Source organism: Pelodiscus sinensis, chromosome 11, assembly GCF_049634645.1.
Source record: "Pelodiscus sinensis isolate JC-2024 chromosome 11, ASM4963464v1, whole genome shotgun sequence".
Taxonomy (NCBI): domain Eukaryota; kingdom Metazoa; phylum Chordata; order Testudines; family Trionychidae; genus Pelodiscus; species Pelodiscus sinensis.
This window is the reverse complement of record NC_134721.1, coordinates 10,128,591-10,149,698: the sequence shown is the minus strand read 5'-3', so window position 1 is coordinate 10,149,698 and position 21,108 is coordinate 10,128,591. Positions and strand designations below refer to the sequence as shown.

Genomic DNA, 21,108 nt, shown 5'->3' with positions numbered 1-21,108 from the left:
AGAAACGAGTTCTGCATGATGCCCTCAGCCTCCCATTATTCCCTCCCTACATCCAGGAGACTGGTGTGCTGACCTTAACTTGAAGGACACATCCTTTCATGTAGCAATCTTCCTAGGTCACAGATGTTTCCTCCAATTTATGGTAGATTCTGCCCACTACCAGTTTGTAGGACTCCCATTTGGCCAAGCCAAAATACTGAGGGTGTTTACTAAGTGCATGGCGGTGGTGGCTGCTAACCTGAGATGCCGGGGAATCCAGATTTACCTGTACCTCGATTGCTGGGTGGCAAAAGGCCCCAGCAAGACTCCAGTCGAATGAGACATTGTGGCTTTGCGATCCATGTGCCACTCTCTGGGCCTACTGGTCAGTGACAAAAAGTCCACGTTAGTTCCGGTACAAAGGATAGAATTCATTGGAGCAGTGTTCAATTCAACCCTGCGAAAGTGTTCCTGCTGCTATGCAGATTTCAGACCCTGACCTCATTGTGGAGGTATCCACGTTTCCCCTGATGGTGGCCAGGGTTTGCCTGCCTCTGGTAGGCCAGGTGGAAGCATGAACATGTTGTCCACTCTGCATGTGGCCCCATAAGTGGCTGGCATTGGCTTATTCCCAGTCCAGGTGCATACTTACCTCCTTGTAGTGTTGGACCCATTCCAGAAGAAGTTCTGTTCAACAACCCCCCTTGCTCCGTCGAGCTGGGATTGGACGCTTCAGACCTCGACTGAGGTGCACACTTCGGAGGGTCTCCAGACTGGGGTTTTGTGGCTCCCAGAGGAGCCTGTTGGTTCTTAATACATTTAAAAGGCTAAAGCGCAGCAGGAATGGGGGGACCCAGAGTAAGCCAGGAATCAACTGTCCTGGCGTGTGCTAGGACCCTCCCCTCTGCTGTGCTTCTGATTTTGAGATGTATTAAAAGCTGGCAGGCTTGTAATACATTTTAAAAGTAGAGGTGCAGCATCTGGGATTGGGCGTGAGCTGGGAATCAGCTGATCAGCTCACACCTAGTCCCTGCTACTCCCTTGCTCCCCGTGGAAATGGTACTGGGGGGAACTGGCTTTTAAACTGGCTCCCCACAGCTTCAGCTTCTGCTCCCACCCTTACTGCCTCTGATGGGGCAGCAAAGGTGGGGGATGGGGAGTGACTAGTTGAGGGACTAGTGGCCTATCTGGTAAGCTTTTGTTTATCGGAGAGTCGACTAGTCGCTTACATCCCTAGTCTGAGCATGGTAGCGGTGATGTCAGTGAGACGAGTCTCTGAGACTAAACCCTTGACCTTAGCACCACCATATCCTGCCTTTTAGAAGGGCAAGGTCCTTTCGGCTGAATCCTAGAATACTAGGACTGGAAGGGACCTCGAGAGGTCATCGAGTCTAGTCCCCTCATCAAGTACAGTCCCCATGCTTTCTATTTTCTATGTGAATCAGGACAGATTCCTGCTGGTCTTCTGTCCCAAACCACGCAAGACTGGTGAAGAGAGATGTCTTCACGTGCTGGACACCTGATGGGGTTTGGCCGATTTTCTAGAACGTACCAAGCCTTTCCATAAGTCAACTCTGCTCTTTGTTAGTACAGCAAATCAGGTAAAGGGCCTTCCGTTTCTTTGCAGATTTCCAACTGGATCACCTCCTGCATAAAGTCCTGCTGTGAGCTGGTGTGGGTCCTGCCTCGCCGATTGTCAGTGCTCATTTGACTTGAACGAAGGTATTTGTTGATGGCCTTCTGGCATGCTTCCCTACCCAGGACATGTAGAGCTGTTATGTAGTTCTGTCTGTATGTTCACATCTCATTACACCATCGCTCAGTAGGCCAGAGACAACACTGGGCTTGGTAGAGCAGTATTACAATCTGTGCAGCTGTGAATTCCCACCTGCCTCCATGGGTAGGGCTTGGAGTCCCCTAGAGTGGAATGGACATGAGCAGGCACTTGAAGAAAAAGGCATAGCTGTTGCATAACTGGTTTTCTTAGCAAGACGCTGCTTTTGTCCATTCAACATCCTGCCCTTCCCCATTTTTGGCATTTCCGGCAAGAAGAAATGGCAATGCCCCTTTTACCGTGGCACTCAGGCGCTACTCCAAAAGGGTCCACAATTGGTCCCCTATGGATACTGCTGAGGTAAAATTGCCTGCACACCTGGATATGGTGAGCACACACTTCTGATACAGAAAGGACATGAGCAAGCAAATTTCTAAGAATACCAGTTCTGGTAAAAGGTAACTGTCTTTTTAAAGTGAGGCAAAACTTGTGGGGTATCAGAGCCCTGAAAGTGGTACAGTAGTCTGGAGAGGTTTGAGAGAAACTGGCTTAACGTCTGGTGGCTGCACTTCCCCTGTGCTGTTAGCAGTGTCCACATGCCAACTCGGTTCGCAGCGAGCTGGGGCATGATAGCGCCTCTCACCCTGGCTTGCTGCCGACTGACTGGCTGTGTAGTCCAGTGCAAGTCTAGGGCTTGTTAGCTACCGGCAAGATCAGGGAGCTCGCTCGGTGACTAATACTCCATTTAACGAAATCTGAAGCCTTGCCCATTCATTCTGACTAATCGTGGTGTCATCCCAGCCCTCAAATCTCTCATTTGGTCCTGTATTTTTTAGAATCTGCCAGAACACTGAAAGGCGTATGGGAAGGAATGAAGAATGGTCAACTGCACTGTGTGTTTTGGGGTTGTTTTTTTTAAATCTTCGGCTCAGCAGTGATCACGGCTAAATAATTCCAGAAACAGCCTCAAGCCCCCAACGTCTATTATTAGGAATATACATTGGGGGACATTATCCTGCCATCCTAAACTACCATAACTTCCCAGAGGCACTTTACCCTCGCTACACTTGCCCCAAACCTTCCAACTTCACCCCGTCCTCTTCTGTGAGGCAGCCAGGTCTTCTCAAAGAAGAAAATGTTGGGGCAGCACAAAATAAATACAGACTTTGTCTAAATAGCAAACAGTGGCTACAGGAATAATTCACTTTCACCTTTACTTAAACCTTCCCTTTTTTAAAAACTTAAACCTCCAGTTGGATTTCCAACCTGCTGCACTAAATGGTGGCAGAGTCCAGGAAATATGATTCAGCACTTGGATCCTGTTTGTTCTGGGTTACGCAGGCCCGTGCATATAATCCACCAGTATATTAAATACTGGTGAACACATCTAGCGATGAACTGAACCTGGTTTCAGGCAATTTACCCCACCGGCAAGATCCCCTCCAGAAATTGCTTTTTGGGTTTGCAGTTGGAGGTACTGCTGAAACCCAGGTTGCAAGCAATCTGGTAGTCCAGTCAGGCAGCAGGAACCGATGGGATCCGTGAAGGGAACAGCTATGTGTGGCCGGGCCAACAGCCACTGCGGGCCTAGAACAAGGTATGAGAGGGGACGGTGCCTCCGGTGGAAGGCGCAAAGATGTTAAAATGTGATTATCTGGCTAATTGTTTAGTCGATGCTGTTAATATCGACTATACGATTAGTCGATAAGCGCTGCTGTGCAGAGCTGCAGCGGAGGTAGCTCCATGAGCCGGCTCCGGAGCCACCTGCACTGCTGCTCTGCATTTTAAATGTAGTGAGAGCAGCAGTCCAGAGGCGCAGCAATCAACTCAAGCTGGGACTGCTCAGCTCAAGCCGGTTTGCGCTGAGTCCAGCAGCCCCTGTTTGTCATGGACAGGGGCTGCTGAGCAGCCCCTGACCATGGCCAGCCCTGGCTGCTGCAAACAGGGGCTGCTTGGTGGCAACCGCTCCTGTCCTGGGGGCCCCAGCTCCCCTCTGGGACCCCTGTGGACAGGGGCTGCTTCCCGGCAGCATCCCCTATCTTCCCCTCTTCCCCCGCCTGTATTAGAGGCAGCAGGGGAGGGGGGCACGCGGCACCCCAGAGACAGCGCTGAGGGGAACTGGCTTTTAAGCTGGCTCCCCCCAGCATCGGCTCCTGTCCCCCACAAGGGGGGCGGGGTGCTGCAGAGAGCATGGGGGGAGTGGGGACTGTTTGAGTCCCTGCTCACCCCCTGCTCCCTATGGCCCTTCTGCTTTTGTACATTTCCAAAGCAGAAGCGCTGGCAGTGGGAACCAGAACCAGCATGGACTGAAGCACTCTCCGCTCACGGGGAGTGCTCAAGCATTTCCCCGCTGTGCCTCTGCGTCCCTTGCCCCCCCGTGGAGATGGTGCTGGGGGGAACAGGCTCCTGCTCCTCCCTGACCCCCTCCCCCCCCCGCTGCATTTCTCTGATAGAGGCAACAAGGGGTGGGGGAGCGACTAGTTGAGCGGCTACATGATTGTCTGATAAACATTTGCTTGTTGACTAGTTGCTAACGTCCCTATGGGGCAGCTAGCCATTGTTGACACATGGACCTCCGCATGGCCCCCGCCATGAGGAGTGGCACTCCAGCCGCAATTCAAAGGGGCACTGGGCAAGTGCCTGCTTTGTCGTCCCCCCTTTCCCGTCGGCAGGCCTGGCATTGTGCCCAGTCAGCAGCATGCACCTCGAGGCGGGAAGCAAAATCAGCAGCAGGGAAGAGACTTCTTTTAAAAGAGACTGATCTGCTTACTGGAAAAACATTCTCCATAACTCACTGCCTGTCCCATTGCAGTTGCCAGGTGAAGAAAATGGTGAAAAGAGCCCTTACCTTCTAGGCTAGGGCCTGAGATTGAAGGAAAGCCATGCTTGTTTCCTCCCTTGGACTGGCAGGGAATCTCATCCCTTTCCAAAATGTTTCTCCCTATGACCCTCCTCCCCCACCTTCTATTTATTTTCCTGTTTGGACAAATAATTTGGGGAATGCACCATCCCATCCTGGATTGAAAGCCCATTGTTCAGCTTCTGTTTCCTGTTTGAATAGCTGCCGCAGAAACAAGCCCTAGCTCGTATTTTGCACCCTCCCTATGGGGTGTATTGACAAAAATGTTTGTGTTCCTGGAGCAGTTGTGGTGTTGAGGGTTCTGTAGTCAATCAGGAACACAGACTAAAGATGATGTCTTTGTCTCCTGTCACTGAAGCTGGTACCTTGATTTGGCCCAGGGTAAAAGATTTTTTTCTGTCATTGAATCTAAATGTAGCACCATGGACCTTCTTTGAATCCCTGATCAAATCCTTTCTGAGTTGATTTTTTACACTCCCCCTCTCACTACTGGCCATTTGCTTAGCCTTCAAAATAAGGCGTACTACTTGTGTTCTTTTGTGTGGACCATCTTTTGCTTTTCTCACCCAGGAGAGGTGATACTTCAGGGCAAGACATTAGCTAGCCACAGCAGGTTCTCTGGAGTTGCAGAACTATTCTGCTAATTTTATGCTGGAATGCAGCTCCGATGGATCTCATTAATGGATCCAAAAGTTCAAAAGTGTTTGTGACCGAACCAGAATGAGTGAAGCAAGTTCTTGCAAGCAGGTTATTTCTATGGGCTTTTTGCCTGTGAGTGAGCTGAGGCTACTTTGTATCTTTATCGTCTTAAAGTGAAGTGCCGATAACTCCGTGATGTGAGTTTTATACCTAACCCCATATGCGTGTGTTCCACTGGCCCATTTGCATGATCCTAGTGAGCTAATATTTAAGTCTTCGCCTTTCTAAAGTCCTGGATTCTGATACTGATCAGATTCATTGGATCCTTAGGCAAAGCAGGGGGTGGCTCTGCAGGCTTGGAAGGGGCAGGCCCTCAAGTGGAAGGGGCGGGGCAAGGGCTAGCATCCCCCAAGTAGCTCTCAGCACCACTTGGAGCACTCTATGTGGGACTCCTCTGGTGATTTAAAGGGCCCGGGGCTTTGGATACCGCCAGCGGCACGAACTGGGGCCCTGGGCCTCTTTAAATCTCCAGCCCCCAGGGTACTTGCCCACTTTGGACATCCCGTCAGCAGGTCTGGGTGGCAAGTGGAGTATGAATAGGGATTTGTGCAGCTCTCATTCTCCCAGTCCTTAGAGGCTTCCTCCAGCTGGCTTAGGAAGTGAAAATCTCAAATGTGTCTCTTGCAGGTGTTTTCCCATGAAGCAGACTCAAAATCTCATCACCCACCTTCTTGTCTCCTCCCAGCCCTTAAACACCCTAAATCAAGGATGGGGAACCTTTTTTGGGTTGGGGGCCACTGACCTAGGGATGTTAAATTTTGATTCATCAGCTAATTGAGTAGTCGATGGAATTTCAATCGATTAGTCGATAAGGGGGAGGTGGGGCGCTCGCTATCCTGGCTGCGCCACCCGCGGCTTTTGCTACATTTAAAAGGCAGAAGAACAGCAGGGAACACGGGGCAAGCGTGTTCCAACTGTGGCGTTTCAGCCACACAAGGCTCTTGCTACGTTTCAAAAGCAGAAGCTCAGCAGTTGGAACCCGGTGCAAGTGGGGACTGCTTCATTCCCCACTTGCGCTGTTTCCCTGCTGTGTCTCTACCTCCCCTGCCCCCCAATGGAGACGGTGCTGGGGGAACTGGCTTTTAAACTGGCTCCCCCCAGCACTGGCTCCCCCCACTTTGCTGCCTCTCTCTGATGGAGGGAGCGGGGGTGGGGAGGGAGTGACTAGTCAAGTCACTACTCGACTATCTGATAAGCTTATGCTTATTGGGTAGTCAGCTAGTCACTTACATCCCTACACTGACTCACAGAAAATCAGTCGGGGGCTGCACACACAAGTAAGCAAAAACAAAAAGCAAAAACAACAACCCCCCCGTCCCCCAAACCCCTGACTTATGTGGCCCATGACTGAGAAGGAGGAAGACACTCCTCACATACCCTTTTCACACCAGAGCTTAGGGGAGCCCAGGCTAGTAGATTTTGTGTGCTCCAGCCCCATGGGAGAATGGGAAGGGGGCTGGAGCACCAGTGTGGACTCCTTAATGCTGGGTGGGTCATTCCGAGCTTTAGGGGCTGGATCCAGGCAAGCGGGAGGCTGCATCTAGCTCCCGGGCCTTAGGTTCCCCACCCTTGCACTAAATAAATAATTACATATGCAAGCAGCTGTAGTGCAAATGCAGGCGTTCATACCCGTTATTTGAAACCAGAATGACTTATGGTCATGCAAGTAGATACGTGTGCAAAAAAATTATTTTGGCTGCATCCTAACACTTTTTAATAAATAGACTTAAAGGAAGAAAACACCTGGAAACGGTTGTAAAAAGAAATCCATAAAAGCTGTCAAATGACAGCTAATTGTACAACATTTCATTTTGGGGCATAATACAGCTTGTTAAGAAGTTGTTTTTGTTTAAGACCGGAGCTACTTTTTCAGCTAGTTGCATGTAATATGAATGAGGACTTCTATCATGAGTGTCCAGTGTAAACTCTAAAGTTGCTCCAGGCAGCGTGTGTACTTCCCTGTACCAAAGTGGAAGGCGGGTTCTGCAGGGAAGTGATTGGAAGCTGTGCAGCAAGAAACTCCTTTCCCCTGAGACTGGGGCACAGAAAAGATGGGACATAGTACCTGTTGGCTCAACAGGATGGAGTAAATAAGACGCAGGGTTGTTTTGGTAGGCCTGTTGTCAAACTTCCTATCCGGCAGGAATCTGCTCCAATTTACCCATGACTTGAAAAATAAAATCTTCAAACCTTTCTTTGTCTTTTGCACCTCGACTTACAAAAAAAACCCTTTCCAGTGTTTGAGAACTGACTGAGTTCTAACTAGTAAGAGGGGTTTTTAAGCTAAGCAAGTAAGACAGGTATTCAGGGTGTTGCTTCGTTCTGAGTCGCTCTCTCTTCTGGCTGTTGTATATAAAATGTTTTTGAATGGACGGTAGCTCATTTCACTAGATCAGTGGAACCTTTTCCCAAATGATCTAACTTCTCTTAGGTCCGTTTTATTATAAAATAGAAGCCAATTTCAGTTACAGAGGGTCTTACTCTTTCCATTGTGAAGATGCACCTTTCCCTTTAAATCCTAAAAGGGATGCCTGCACTCCAGAAATATGGTAACTGTGGCAAAACTTATCAGAGCCCCTCTCATATTTCATCAGGGGAGGGTTCATTTTCACACTCCTCCCCCCAACTAGTCTCCTGATTTTCAACATTAAACCATCTTTAAGAGGAAACTTTCTTACCCCAAACCTCTTCTTTGTTGATAGAATCAGTGAGCGGTAACTCTGTCCACTGTAGACGCAGGATGCTTAACCCCTCACCCGCTCCTGCAGTAAGCCAAAGCTTTTAACGTAAATCTTGTCCTTTTGTCTCAATCTATTCTAATTTAACCATGAAGAGTGTTTTCTTCCCATCCATGCCTGAAATAGAACCGTCCTCCTTAACACTATCAGATTGGGGATTTTATCCACCCCAGTCAGTTCCTTTTTAATTTCCCAATTTCCTTTCCTTTGCAGCAATCCGACTGTGATTCCTTATCACTAGCTAAGAGGATAGATTGGTGGGAAATTCCCTTTTTAGTTGATTCCAGCACTTGTTAAATCATGTGGGAGGCAAAGGCCTGGTGAACCTGCATTTACCTTTGCAAAGCCCTGTCTTTTAGTGCTAAAGTTGGACTTTCTGTTGACTCCAGGTTTGGTGGGCAATAATTTTTAAAAGGGGGCCACTTCACAAATTTCTGAAGTGGCCCCGGGCTGCCCTGGAAGGGGCGGGGCCATGGGCGGAAGGGTTGGGGCCATGGGCAGAAAGGGAGGGGCCAGGAGACTTTTCTTCTCTCCTGCCCACAGACCTTGATTGACCTGACAGTGCGGGAGTGCGTGAAGTTTCTTACCCTCTGCCTTTGCCCTGCCCAGGGCAGGCACGCAGCAGCGAGAGAGAACCACTGGCTGTTTTAAAACAGCTGGCATTTTTCTCTGGCTGCTGAGCACCCATGGCGGAGGGAGGGGACTTTGCACGCTCCCCTGTCCCCAGGTCTCGATTGGCTAGGGGCGGGGGAGCAGAAGGGCGGCTGTGAGCCAGATCCACTGGCTTGGCAGGCTGGCCCCTTTTCCCACCCCTGGACCAGGGTGAGGCCTTCTTGCCCTTCCTAAAAAAGGAGTCTCTGTGTGCATGTGTAGTGTTACTTTAGATTAACTAATTCCCCATAGCTATCTTGAAGTACAAATACAGTGGGGTGAACTGTAAAATAAGTGAGGTCCAGCCTCAGATGGGTATAGGACTGATGTGAATTTATGGCTTGGTAAAACTGAAGTTACTTGTCTCCACTTTTTTTAATTTCAAGATGGCTCGTGCATGCTAGTTATATCCTAAGGTGAAAACCTGTGGCTTTTTCTAGCTGTAAAGTGAAAGCCCAAGGGATTATATCGTCCTCACTTCAGCTGTGCATCCTCGTGTGCTCATTTGGGGAGGGTTAAAAGGGTGGAGGAGGAAGGCTCAACAAACACCTGCATATTAGATAACAGGCAGAACTTAGCCTGTTAGGGGCTATCGAAAGACCAGATGTTGTGAATTCAGGTTGAAAATGACAGTGGATCCCATTTTCAGACAGACACATGCACACAGAAGCAAATGCTCTCCTCACTTAGGGCTGGTCTATACACAGTTTTTAGACAATGGTCTAGTTAAAACCAGACTAACCCTATGTCAGAGCAGTTACCAAAATGTTATACAGGCAGTCCCCGAGTTACGCGGATCCGACTTATGTCGGATCCGCAGTTACGAACGGGGCCGTTCCTCTCCCTGGTCTCCAGCAGACCAGGGAGAGGAAGCAAAGCGGCGGAACACGTGGGCAGCGGACGGGGCTGTCGGCTGCCCACGCGCTCCGAGGCTTGGCTCTGCTTTGCCCCCCCGCCCCGGTTCCCCTGGTCTGCAGACCGGGGGGGGGGGGGGGGGAGGCAAGGCAGAGCCAAGCCGCGGAGCGCCCGGCCAGCAGACAGCCCAGACGCGTCTGGGCTGTCCGCTGCCCGCGTGTTCTGCGGCTTTGCTCCCCGTCCCCCTGGTCTGCAGACCAGGGGGACAGGGAACAAAGCAGAGCAAAGCCACGGAGCCCGAGGGCAGCAGGACAGCCACGGTGCGTCTGGGCTGTCCCGCTGCCCCCGTGCTCCATGGCTTTGCTCCGGACACCTGTGGTACAGCAGCTGGGGCGCTGCCAGTTGGTCCCGTAGCGCCGCTCTGGGCGCTACTGGACCAACCAGGCAGCACCCCAGATGTTCTGCCCCAGGCGTCCTGATTCAGCCACTGCTGGTCAGATTCAGCAGCGGCTGAATCAGGACGCCTGGGGCAGAGCAGCTTGGGTGCTGCTGGGTTGGTCCAGTAGCGCCGAGGAGCGGCGGCGCTACTGGACCAACCCAGCAGCACCCCAGCTGCTCTGCCCCAGGCGTCCCCAAGTCAGCCGCTGCTGAAACTGACCAGTGGCTGACTACAGGAAGCCCCTGCCCCGGGCTTCCTGGAATCAGCCGCTGATCAGTTTCAGCAGCAGCTGACTTGGGGATGCCTGGGGTTCTTAAGTTGAATCTGTATGTAAGTCGGAACTGGCGTCCAGATTCAGCTGCTGTTGAAACTGATCAGTTTCAGCAGCAGCTGAATCTGGATGCCAGTTCCGACTTACATACAGATTCAACTTAAGAACAAACCTACAGTCCCTATCTTGTACGTAGCCCGGGGACTGCCTGTAGTTCTGAACATTCTGAATCCACACTGGAGGAGAAGGCTGTTGAACCATGTATCAAAAACATAGGACTGCAACAGTTATATTTAAATCTGCAAAACCAGCATGTAGATAAGCCCTTAACGGCACATGTACGTTGAGGTTTATGTTAAGTTGGTGTTGATACAACCACATAGCTATCTGTGCACTTAAAAACCTGACTTGTGTGAACATAAAAACAACTATGTTGGGTCTGACCAAATGTTCACATAGTCCAGTATCCTGTCTTCTGACAGTGGCCGATGCTAGGTGCTCCAGAGGCAATGAACAGAACAGGTAATCAAGTGATCCATCCCCTGTTGTCCATCTCCACCTTCTGACAAACAGAAGGACATCATCCCTGCCCATCCTAGTTAAGCCATTGATGTACCTATCCACCATGAATTTATCTCATTATTTGAACTAAAATGGGATGCAGACATTTAATATTTAGCGCATATTTTTTCTGTATAGATTTCTTAAAGTTTCAGTTTATTATCTATACATTCTTATCTAGCTTCCTGCCCTAAGCTACAGTTGCTGTATGCTACTTTAAAATTATATTCCTTGTTCCATCTCAGAGGCAGCTGCATTTTAATGGTGAGTGAAATGGTACCTTACTGAAGGATGTTGTGTTACTTGCTTAAAAACTATTAAATGTCTTCAGAGTCCTGGCTGAAATGCACTATAGGAAAGCTGCGTATAACAAATCAAAGAGCTGAGTACTGGGAAAAACTAGATATCAAGATGGTTTTCAGATAGGCTAGTTAACCTCTACTCCTTTACCAATATAGCTGGGGCCCTTGCTGGAACCTAATCCCACACTCCTGAACTTTGCAGAAGTCTTAATTTTTTTTTCCCTTCTTGCTTGGATCCCTCTCTATTTAGATATACTTTGGGGGGCGGGGAGGTCTCTGAGAATATAGAACTATCTACGGCAGTGTTTCTCACAGGGGGCTGCGGCATGGCCCTAAACTGCTGCTTCCCGCAACTCCTCTTGTCTGCAGACGGCGAACCGGAGCCAATGGGAGCCACGAGACTCTGTGACTGCAGGGCCGTTAAGTAAAGAAACTGGAACGCTTACTTTGAGAAACACTGGTCTAGGGCATTGGGACTGTAACTCTTTGGAATAGACACCCAGAGATGCCTACCGCAGAATAGTCAGACAGCAAATGCATTAGGGATGGTGCTTAAGCTAACCATTTCAGTAGGAGAAATTAGAGTTGAGAGTATTCTCATCTATTGAAGCAAAAGACAGGACTATGCAGCACTTTAAAGGCTAACAAGATAGTTTATTAGGTGATGCGTTTTCGTGGTCCAGACCCACTTCCTCAGATCAAATTGTGGAAGAAAATTGGCATGACCATATATACCAAAGCAAGACCAGACTAACAGGGCTACATCTCTATTACTCATCTATTGAAGGTTTAATTAAAAAAAAAAAAGAAAAGAAATAGGGGAAAGAAATAGCTTGAGCATGCTTACTTGCTCCTCCCACACAAGCCAATAAATCCATAATCGCAGCCACCATATTCTCCCTAGAGCGAGCCATTGTTGTCGAAGAACATTAACCATTTTGTCTAAGAACATTAACCTTTGATGTTCTCAGCACCTTTGTTTGATTTGATTGTATTAGTTTTGGGACTTCGGTTTCATTTTTTTGTGTGAGGAAAAGTAAGAAAAGGTGTATGTATTTATATTACAACCTTGCACAACTGTCCTGAGACGTTACCAGCTGATTGTAAACCATCTACTTGCCAACCCATTACCATGATGGGTATAATTGATGTTTTCATTAGCGTCAAATTATTTTCCCATCGAAACAAAATTGCCTGTGTCGGTTATCAAGTAAAACTCTGCATTATACACAGGTAACCCAGAACCATTCTCCCTGTGTTTCAGATTCTTATCTATGTGCCTCTAGACGCCACTACAGCCACTCCCCGACTTACGAACACACCGACTTACGACCATCCGTACTTACGACCAAGCTTCCATTAACCCCATTATAATATTTTCGAGTTGAGAGCCATGTACGTCAAGCTTTTCGAACAGCACGGGCAGCACATTTAAGGATATTTCCAACTTGTGACCAAATCGAGTTACGACCAGGTGTTCAGAACGTAACCCGTTCGTAGGTCGGGGACTGCCTGTATATGAAGTCCAAAGAGCAGGCACCCATAATATCTTTTGGCAGCTTTTGCTGTAACCGTGTTAAGCACTTTTCTGTTCAGTGCAAATCTCTCGCTTCCCATTCACTCTTCACTGGATCTGTTTCCTGCTAAATGGATCACCCTCGTATGGCTAGTATGAACTGTGTGTCTGAGTAAAATTCATCAATTTTTCTCTGAAATTGTTGGGTATATTTTATGTTACTGGCTGATGGTTTTGTGGTACCCTTGTACCACTGCTAAGTTGGACTGTGTGTTATATAGACAACTAGTACATTTACTCAGTGTTGGTTGTATCCTCAAGGAGGGGCACAGGCAGGGGACTGGAGAGATAGGGGGTGCAGAAGTCTAGGTTGGGGATGAATACAGGTCAGAGTAGGAGGTGTGTGGGTTGAAGGAGTCAGGGTTCGAGGGTGGGGAGGGACACAGGAGAGTGGGTGTGTGTGTGGGTGTAGGTGTAGGTGTGGGAGTAGGAGTAAGGAGGCAAATTCCGCCCCCCATTCATTCCAGGACTGCTTGCTCTTCCCCTTCCTGTCCCTGTAAAGGAGCGAGAGCAAAGTACAAATTGTCTGCCCCTCTGTGCTTCCCAGCCAAAATGAGGAAGGCAGCAAAATGTGCATTTTCCCCTCACTCCCTGACCAAGGGGAACAGCCAGCAATGTTCCCATACAAATCTGGGGGGAGGGACTTTAGCCCCTCTTCCCCTCACTCTCCCAAATGGGCATTTGGAGATTAGGAGGCTCAGAGCTCTGGAAGTCCCAGACCCCTTTTATCTGTCTCTGGTGATTCTGCCTTTTTTTCCCCCCCTGTATGGTTTAAGGAGAATCAATCCTATTCCAGGCACATCCCATTTTCCTAGCACAACCAAACCCTGCCCTTGCTTTAAGTTATGATAAGAAGCAGCTGCCTACCAAATTTGGTGATCCTAGCTCTTGTGTTTAGGAGGAGTTCTTGAACAAACTCTTTGAAATGTATGGTAGATATTAAGAGGTATGTTTCTGGTGCATTCCTACTGAAAATCAGAAGCAAGCCAAAATGAGCATTTAGTAGATTTTAGCTGGGTAGAGTGTAATGCAGGGTCAGGCCAAACACAGCCTGTGTACTGCATCCAGTCTGCTAAACCTTTACATCTGGCCAAGCGTCGTCCAGTGGCCCATTTGAAACCCTTAGGCAAGCTCCCTGCCTGCTGTGCCCGAGTGCTGCTCAGAGGCCAGCTGCGGGGACCATTTGTCTCTGCACACCCCTGGGGGGGCCCTGCCCCCCCAGCACATTCTTGCAGCTTCCATTGGCCGGCATAGGGATGCTAAATGGGAACCGTTTAAATGGTTAACCTATAAGCCTCAGGTTCCTTTATGATTCCATGCTGGTTCCCCAGGAGCAGGGCAGGCAGGGGCTGGCAGCCTGGCTCTCAGGGAGGCTTCACTTCAGTCTCTGCAGTATAAAGCTTATATATAAACACTGCCCGCAACATGTGTAACTGCTAGAATGTTTAGTGGTTACATGGTTACATTTTTAAAAGATGTTTTACATCCATAGGCCGAAGGCTCTTCCATCCTCTCTTCCCCCCCCCCCCAACTCTCTGCCACAGATCACAACCCTCTCCCAGACTCTGCAGCCCCTCCAACACCCCTTCTCCAGGTCAGAATCCTCTCCTGCACCCACACCCCCTCCTAGCCCCTGCACCCCAATCTTCTGCCCCAGGTTACACCCCCTCCTGCCCTAAGTCACAGCCCAGACCCTCTGCATCCTGTCCTGTACCCCTTTCCCTGGTCACTCACAACCCTCTCCTGGACCCTGCACCCCCCCTCCAGCATTCCAGTCCTTTGCCCACAACCCCCTCTTTCACCCAAACTCCCTCCAAGACCCCACACCCCCTCCTGCATCCCAGTCCCTTACTCAGAGTTCTCTTCTGCACCCAACCTCCATCTCAGACCCTGCACCCCACCACTCTTACAGTGGCTTACCATCAAAAATTACCACCCACCCTTGCTGTAATGACTGTGACTTTGCTCATAGTTTTTGTGGTATATCTTAAGGTTAAAGCTGTGACCTTTCTTCCCTATCAAAACTTCTTTAAACCTCTGATTGTCTGCCATATTCAAGGTGCATATCTCCTTCTCTCTGGACTTGATCGTATGCCTTCAGCTTTGCCCAGGACCATTTAAAATGTTGCTACTAATATCGTTATCCTTCCTCATCACCACATTTAAGTTCGTGTATTGACTCCTTCACCGAGTCATACACAAACTCTTTTCCGCCGATCAGGCTGAATTTGCGAAGGGCTTTATCTGCCTTCTTATCTTATCTCCAGGTTTAATGCCCACTTTTGATGTCAGCCTTGATTGTCCACATCTCTGACAAGCACTTTCATACTCTTCCCTTTACGTTTGTGTGGGAAAAGTCAAGGTTTGTAAAGCCACCCACTTTTTCCTCCTCAGAACTCTCCTCTGCGGTAATGTGTACAGGAAGCGACAGACTGATAACAGCTAGGCAAGTTGTGATTACTGTTCCTGACTGGCTGAGAATTGCATATAACCTTTTTATTTGGACTTCTCATCCACTTGTATCTTTTTTTTAACATTGTAAGCTCTTTGGGGGCAGAAACTGTAACTTGTGGTGTTATACGAAGCCTAGCACAGTTTCTCCCTTATCCTACTTGTATGGCCCTAGCAGTAAAGCTGATGAGGTGTTCAAATATTATGTATTAATTGTCAAGACACATTTTGCAACATGCTATTTATCCTCATTTTACAGATAGAAAACGAAGGCACCGAGAGATTAAATGATTTGCCCAAAGTTACACAGGAAGTCTGTGGTGGAGCAGGGCCATAAATCCCTCCCTAACGATTATTGGCCATTCAGTATGGCCACAAATAACAAAAACAAGTGCTTGCAAGTCATGACAGGCTGAGATTCTTGGGGTCTGAGGGACTTTTCTGCATAGGTACTCCAGTGAGGGAATATGAGCCCAAAATAAATTGGAAGTGGCTCAATTTCATCATCTTCAGAGGAAAGCCCTTCTAACTGTGCATCTCAGTGTCATAGTAACTCTCCGGCGGCAGCCCAAATTCTTCTGACTTAAGTTTGCTTGTATAATTGTGTAGATGGTGTTTGCCCCTGCCCCATGGGTACTGGGGACTGGACTTGATGACCTCTTGAGGTTCCTTCCAGTTACAGAATCATAGAATACAATTATCATGTTAGTCTAATACCATAGTACTGTTGTTAATACCGTGATAGCTAAGGTTTGTACAGAAACATTTCTTGATGGATGTGAATTCAAGGCCTAAAGAATTTCAGTATTAACCTCTCCCCCCCACACAAATTGTTCAGAATTACTAAAAGCATCAAAAATGTTTCTTTAAACTGCTTTCCTCCCTCTTGATTTATCTTTATGGGGTAGATTTTTGACATGGCTTCAAAATGGGCATGCATAATTCTGCACTTAGAAGTTTGTGCACATGGAGTTCTGTAATTTCTAAAGTGGTTGTTTTTTGGTTGTTTTTTTTTTTTGTGCATGTGTGGGGAAGATGGATGAATATCAATAATCAATAGGCACCTTTCATAGTCTTGAACTCTACTTGTAATGGGAGAGTCAAGTCTTCTAACTTGACCTTGCTACTTCATGTGAAAGCTACCATCTGCCTTCTCTTCACTGTGATTTGTAATCCATCAAAATTCTGAGGTGTGTGTATATATGGGGGTGGGGGGGCATGTGTGTATTACCTGGCTGTGAAAAGGTTAGAAATGAGATTGAGACCATCTTTGAAAAGTGTCCATGATCATATTTTTTATCATAGTACCAAATGGATTCCTGTTACCATGTCTCCAAGTTCATGAACTAATATACCAAAAATTGACTTGACTTTGATAGTTTTCTGCACCCTCTTCTTATTTCTGACAAGAAACTCCCACTTACAGTCAGCCACCTCCCCCATACTTTTCCATACCTTTTTGTACTCTTGATAAAATAATGAATGACTTAAAAAAAATCCAGAGTGGTCGTCTTCCCCCCACCCGTCCACATGTGTGTTTGTGTGAGAAATTGCATGAGAAACTTTCAACTAAGACAGTGGATGGAAAGTTAAAAATCCAGACTGGTGGGTGTGATTTCTTTTTTCTTTTTGAACAGCCAGCCTATAAACCCCTAAAAATAGGGGTTTCTTAATGGGCCTGTGGACATAACCTTTGCTTTACTTAAGTGCTGTGTGTACAGTGATATATGGCAAATGCTTTATATGTTTACTGTTTGACAGATTAGGGCAGATGTACCTGATGTAACATCAAAACCAGTGATTTGATAAAAATCTGTCTCTTTTGTTTGGTAGAAACCCTCACTCCGCTTTTTAACCCTATCAGCCGTCAAAGAGAAATATAATTTTCATTCAGCATTGATGTTTCCTTTTCATCCCCAGAGCTAATTTTTTTCCCCTGCAGCAGTTTTGGTGAAATTATGTATTACTTGTGATAATTCATTTTAAAAATTCCTCAGCTGTGTGGCGTACTTTCATGAAAATTCATTTAGATAAAATTAGATATTATTGTTTAATGAGGTGGCATTTCAATTTAGACCTTGCATCATGCATATACCAAGAGTTTTTTATGGAATAGTTAGGTTCATTTGAGTAATAAAGGCTGAATCATGGGGGCTTTAATTCTTAATCGCTGTGAGGATTGTTATCTGTGGGATGTGAGCTGTCTTACTGGTATTCAATCAAGTGTCCACTTAGCCGTGACCAGAAGTAATTGCTCCCAAGTGGGTTGCACAATGACCTGTTAATACATGCTTTGACCCTCTGACCTTGTCTGGCCTATTGTTTAGGATTTTATAGCAGGCAAGTCTGCATTTCTGAGGGGTCAAGTAGATATCGGAGGTCAAACATTTTCTGATTACTGCATAGTGTACACTGTAAGTCTCCCAGATGCAGTTGCATTAGCAATAGTCATTGCTTTATAGTGGAACATGAAGAGTTTGAAAATTTGTCTTCCTGACTACATGTAAACAGTTTAATATTTTACTGAAAGAAGTTCATCCTGTAAATTAGGTATGAATAATACATTTGTAATTACTACTCAAGCCTTTAAACACTTGTCTTAATTGGCTTTTTTTCTTTAGTGTATTTGCATTGTTAGGGAAGTTCATTTCAAGTTACATAGATAGATGGTAAGTTGCACTGACCAAGAGCATCCATTGCCCATATTTTCTTGAAAGCTTGGGTGAGTGTTTAATAGGCCATTTTAAGGTACGGGAACTCTTTAATTTTTTGTTACGCAGTTCTAAATATCTATCCCATTTTTAAATTTGATTAACCTACTTTCTGATGGTCTTTTAACCTTCACATGGTCTCTGTGTCCTGTATTTATTCATAATATTTAGTATCTTCATAGCAGAGATGGTGGGTAGTGTATCTGTATTTGTAGGTGAACAATATTTTTCTAACAATATGTGTGACAAAATAGTCAGATTATAAAAATGAAGCATTGATGTTGTTTTGTTTTGTACTACTCCCTCTTTTCATGTTGTGTTTACTAAACTCACTAGTCAAAACACTTTTTTTTTTAATGCATGTCCTAGCCTTGTAGGTCATCTTTGCTCTAAAAAGAGAGAAAATGCTGACCTCTCTCTGCAGCGCCTCATACTGGAAATATTTTGGTTTTGGTGCTTTAAGCAGGCCAGCAATAGTGATGCATAAAGCATTTGGACTATGATATATTTTTAGGCAAACAAAACTCTCTTTTTGGGAGAGGCCGACTATAGTAAACTGAGTAAGCAAGAGATGAGTGATGCAGGAAAAATTTATATAGCATACATGGAAAAAAACAAAGTGACTCTTTCCACTGCCAGAACACTTTAAGGTTTACAGGCAGTCCCCGGGTTACGTACAAGATAGGGACTGTAGGTTTGTTCTTAAGTTGAATCTGTATGTAAGTCAGAACTGGCGTCCAGATTCAGCCGCTGCTGAAACTGACCGCCAGTTCTGACTTACATACAGATTCAACTTAAGAACCCCAAGCGTCCCCAAGTCAGCTGCTGCTGAAACTGATCAGCGCTGATTCCAGGAAGCCTGGGGCAGAGCAACTCTGCCTCGGGCTTCCTGTAGTCAGTGCTGGTCAGTTTCAGCAGCGGCTGACTTGGGGATGCCTGGGGCAGAGCAGCTGGGGTGCTGCCGGGTTGGTCCAGTAGTGCCCAGAGCAGTGCTGCGGGACCAACCGGCAGCGCCCCAGCTGCTCTGCCCCAGGGTCTGGCAACAAAAGCCTGGTCTGCTGGGGGGGGGGGGGCACAGTAGCTGTGCCCCCCCCCCCCCCAGCAGACCAGGGACACGGGGAGCAAAGACCGTCTCCAGCAGACCAGGGGCACCATGAGCGAAGCCGCAGCAGCGGCGGGTTCCCACGCTTCTGAGGCTTTGCTCTGGCAAAGCCTCAGAGGCGCGGGACCGCGCCGCCGCTGCGGCTTCGCTCACAGTGCCCCTGGTCTGCTGGAGACCGTCTCCAGCAGACCAGGCGCACCGGGAGCAGCTTTTCTCGCCCCGGAGGTCAAGGTGGCAGACCGCTGCCTGTGAGCTCCGGGGCGAGAAAGCCCCGTTCGTAAGTCGGATCCGCGTAAGTTGGGGACTGCCTGTACTTTTAAAAAGTGTGTTAAACAGCTGGTCCTATGACTTTAGCCTGAAAGGCTGTTTGAAAACTTTCTTTTACAGAATGGATGTTAATAACTGTTAAACGCTGGTCACCTGTTGGGTGTGCTTTGGTGCTGGAGACAGATGTTGGAGGATTGTCCATACCTGCCATGTACTTTTCACTCCTTTCTTTGACCTGATTCCTATTCTGGGCGATAAGATGTAGAAGCTCTTTCTGTGTGCAGCTTTCCTTTCTTTTTTTCCCCCAAAGTGGAGTGTTGCTTACACACCATTCCCTCCTCCTCCTTCCCCTCCTACTGTCCGTGACCCAGAACAACTGTTCTCTCCTGAGGCTGGCCCTCGGTCTCGCCTGCTCTGTCCAATTCTGCTTGTATGGTGGTCAGCAATGATTTCCCCCATTTAGAGCCTGGGGGTGAAAATTCAGGCTGTGACTGGTTGAGCGCTATCCTTTTGCTCCCACCCCAAATGTCCTCTGGAAGAGGCATAACATAGGCTCGACGTCTGGTCAATCCTGCCTGTTTAGAGCAGCGGAAGTTGGATGTTTGTTGTTTTATGGGGCACACACGAGTATTTAATGCTTCCAAACCTCCCATGTCTTTTGACAGAATCCATCTTCAGGGATGGTATGGCATAGGGGTATGGATCATGGGTGTCATGTCCTGGATGGAGAGAGAAACTACAGAGCTCCATTTTAAACACATTCTGACTGTCTAAGAACTGTACGTAGCTTAGGACAGCGGTTCCCAACCTTTTTTATATGGGGGACCGGCAAACCCATTCACCAGCTTTTACTGGTCCACCAATAGCCCTAGCCCCAGAGCCCCCCAACGCCAGCCAGTGACCCAGAGTCCACTACCAGATCCCTCCCCCAGTGCCAGCCCCAAGTTCCCACTATTAGCCCTGTCCCCAGAGTACCCCATTGCCAGCCCTGTCCCCATATCCTCCCCACCTCTAGCCACACCCCCAGAGCCCTTCAGTACCAGCTCTCCACCGCATATGCCCCAGTGCCCCACCAGTGTCAGCCCCCATCTCTAAGTGCCCCCCCACCCATTAGACCTAGCACAAGCCCCGCCCCCAGAGCTCCCCAGTATTAGCTTTGCTCCCAGAGCCCCCCAGCACTAGCCCCGTCCCTGGAGCCTGTAGCGCCTGCCCCGCCACACTCACATAGCCCTGCACTGCCTCCCAGCTACCAGCTGAGTGCTGCTCCCTGGGTTGCGGCTGCTCCGCGCAGCCCTCCCGCCATGCAGCAAAGTGCTGTTCTGTGTCCAGGAAGAGATCCCGCCCCTGCCCAGCACTGGTTGGCTAAGAGGCGGGGCAGGACACACCTGCTGGCTTAGAAGTTGCAACTTCTGGACACAAGATCCTCCAGTCTGCTTTTGATGTGACTAAAACAAGGAAGAAAAAGTTGTTTATAATTAGGGCATTGAAGCCTGTTGCTGTCAGGGTTTTTCCTGCAGAGAGTTTTCTCTATTGCTGGATGGCTTGACTGTCTTGGATTCCTTCATTGCTGAAATGGGTGGATGGATCATAAAAAAGGGAAACACCTTATTTCCTGCCAGTAATGTTAATTTCTCATCATAGAAAATGCTCAATACCTCAGAAGTACGAATGTTGTCATCACAATTCCAGTCCCATATCAGCCCTGCAGTATTTAATGGCAGTGTGCTTTAGTCTTTCTCTTTTTCTTTTCTCTTTTTTTCCCCTCTCTTCTCTATCCATCCTGAAGTGCGCGTGTCCCTCTTTAAATGGTGGTTTTGTGGCAGAGAGTGATTTATCCATAATAGCCTTATACTGTGCTTATTGCCTTGGGAT

At 47.8% G+C, this 21,108-nt stretch overlaps 1 protein-coding gene across 31 annotated transcripts in view; it reads left to right on the top strand.

The window, feature by feature from the left end:
• The window catches only part of FOXP1 (forkhead box P1), a 562,577-nt gene that overhangs the window by 35,624 nt on the left and 505,845 nt on the right, over positions 1–21,108 (top strand). For 6 of the 31 annotated variants that reach the window (XM_075938611.1, XM_075938589.1, XM_075938602.1 and 3 more), the window contains one exon: positions 1,607–1,701. The exons of the other annotated variants lie outside the window; for them this stretch is intronic. The gene's annotated coding sequence lies outside the window, so the exon portion shown is untranslated. The remainder of the gene's footprint in view (positions 1–1,606; positions 1,702–21,108) is intronic. 31 annotated transcript variants of the gene reach the window in all.